Source organism: Enhydra lutris, unplaced genomic scaffold (genome assembly GCF_002288905.1).
Source record: "Enhydra lutris kenyoni isolate GAN:26980312 unplaced genomic scaffold, ASM228890v2 scaffoldscaffold125, whole genome shotgun sequence".
NCBI lineage: Eukaryota > Metazoa > Chordata > Mammalia > Carnivora > Mustelidae > Enhydra > Enhydra lutris.
This window is the reverse complement of record NW_019154209.1, coordinates 145,500-148,096: the sequence shown is the minus strand read 5'-3', so window position 1 is coordinate 148,096 and position 2,597 is coordinate 145,500.

The following is a 2,597-nucleotide window of genomic DNA, read 5'->3' as shown; positions in this document are numbered from 1 at the left end:
ACTGGTTATTAGCTCTATCTGAGCACTCCAGAAACACCTAAAACCTCAGGTTTTTTGTCACCTCAAGGCATCCTCCTCCCAACCTGTTTGTCTTTCTTTGTATATTACTTTTGTGAATGACTCTAGTCAAAGCAGAAACCTGAGTTATACCCCTGACTCTTCTTTCTCCTCCACCCCCATGCAATCACCAAATCTTGTCATTTTTACTTCCCAAATATCTTCCAGATTTATTTATGCAGTCTCTTCATTTCTGCTGACACAACCCTAGTCAGCACCATGTCTAAACTGCAATACTGTCATGGTCTCCCCGTTTCAGTCTTGCTCCCTGGAATCCTTTCTCTACACTGTAGGCAGTGTGATCTTTTCAAAAGGTAAACCAACTCATATCACTGTCATGTTTAGAACCCTTCAATGGTTCCCCACTGGCTCAAAAGGAAGCCTACCTTCTTCAACAAGGAAGATTAAGCCACACCCCTGATTTATTTGATGCCTGCCTACCTCTCTGGACTTCATTCTTAAGGCTAAGTTGAAAGTCTTTGACCATTCTTTAGTCTTTCTAGCCTCTGAGTCTTTGTATATGCTGTTGCTTCTGTATAAACCCCCACATTTCCCCAATTCTACTTTATTTGTTCTTCAGATCTCTGCTCATTTGACGAATGTCATTTTGAGCACATACCATGGGCCATGATGAAATAGTAACTTTTCTGTAGATAATTCACATCTCTCAAATGCTAAAATACCCTACATTGAAAGATTTTTAATTTGGGATTGAGGTGGTATGATTTAAAAGAAGTACTCCGGCTGCTGTGGATTGGATTGGAGGTGGGCAAGATTAGAAACCTACTGCAGTCAGAGATAATGGCAAGTGGACTAATGTGGTGGCTGTGGAGATGGAGAGATGTAGATAGATTTGGGAGATAGTTAGAACTGAAAGGGGTTGGTGTGGTGGCTTGAGGAAGGGAGGGAGAGGGAGGCATCTTTGATGCCTTCCACAGATCTGATGTGGGCTAGGTCATTCATTCATTGAGATGAGGAAGACAGAAAGAAGAACAGGTTTTCAGGGGAAAGACCAAGGGTTCAATTCTACACTCCCTTAAGATAATCAAGTGGAGAGGTCGAAGCAGGTAATGGTATATACATCCCAAGGGAGAGGTTTGAATTTCAGATATAAATCAGAGTTGTCACTATAGAGATGGTATTAACTGCCATGAGAGAAGAAGTCAGTGTGAAAGAGAGAAAAGAGAAAGGAGGAGGATCCTTGACTGAGCTCCAAGGAACTTCAACTTTAGAGATTGGGCGAAGGAGCAGGAGGTGGCAAGGAGCCTGAGAAAGAGATAAAGAGATGGGGACATTACTAGGTTGTGTTGGAGATTTTTATAAAGAGTACTGAGAAGTCAACTAAGTTGAAGATTGAAAAGGGTCCATTGGATATGGCAACTTGGATATTGGTAGTGACCTTGATAGCAGTTTTGGTGGAATGGTAGGGGTGAACACCAGAATGGATGAAGAGGGAATGGCTACACCATTGGTAAGAGTGTAAATTGATACAACCACTCTAGAAGAAGCTGGATGTTTTCTAGTAAAGCTCAGTGATGCACATACTCTATGACCCAGACTTTTTAGGTAAATATCCTAGAGCAGTGGTTCTCCCTGTGTGTTCTGGGTTATCCTGGGGGCAGAGGTAGGGGGCAGGGAGCCAAAACCATAATGCTAGTAAGGTGTTATTTGCTTCTTTTACTCTCATTCTCTCAAGATTGTAGAGTGGAGTTTTCTAGATAACACAACAGATTGAATGCAGACCAGATATGAGAATCCAGCTGTCTTCTATTAAGCCATAGCATAAAGAGATGTGCAAAAACATAAAACAATGCCACTCTTTTCACTGAATTATTTTTGTTTTGGAAAATAGTTATTTTTCATAAAATATGTTATTTATTTGAAAAGATAGATTTATTGTTGTTATTTAAAAATTAATATATTGAAACTTTTATAGTTTTAATTTCTAATGCAGCAAGTCTCAACTGATATTACATTTGTGAAAGCTCTTTGAGGTCCTGCAGTGATTTTTTTTAAAAAGGTTATTTATTTATTTGAGAGAGAGAGAGCCTGTGCAAGTGTGTGGGGAGGAGCAGAGAGAGAAAGAGAGAGAGAGAGGGAGGGAGAGAGAGAACCTCAAGCAGACTCAGGGACCGTGTATGGGGTGGGGCCTCAATCTCATGATCATGAGATCATGACCTGAGCCAAAATCAAGAGTCAGGTGCTTAACCTACTGAGTCACCCAGGCTCCATTCCCCGCCCCCCCCCTTTTTTTTAAAAGATTTATTTATCTTGCAGTGATTTTTTTGGAATGTAAAGGAAGTCCTGAGATAAAAAAATATGAGCATTGCTTCCTTAGAGAAATCCTTGCACGTATGTACTGGAAGACACTACAAGAATATTCACCAAAGACTGTTAGTGATAGCAAGAAATGGAAACGAGCATGGGATGAATAAATTCAGATATATTTATATGATGGACTACTATAAAGAAATAAAAAATGAATGGACTCTAGCTACACATATCAACATGGATGAAATTCAGAAAACCTAATGCTGATT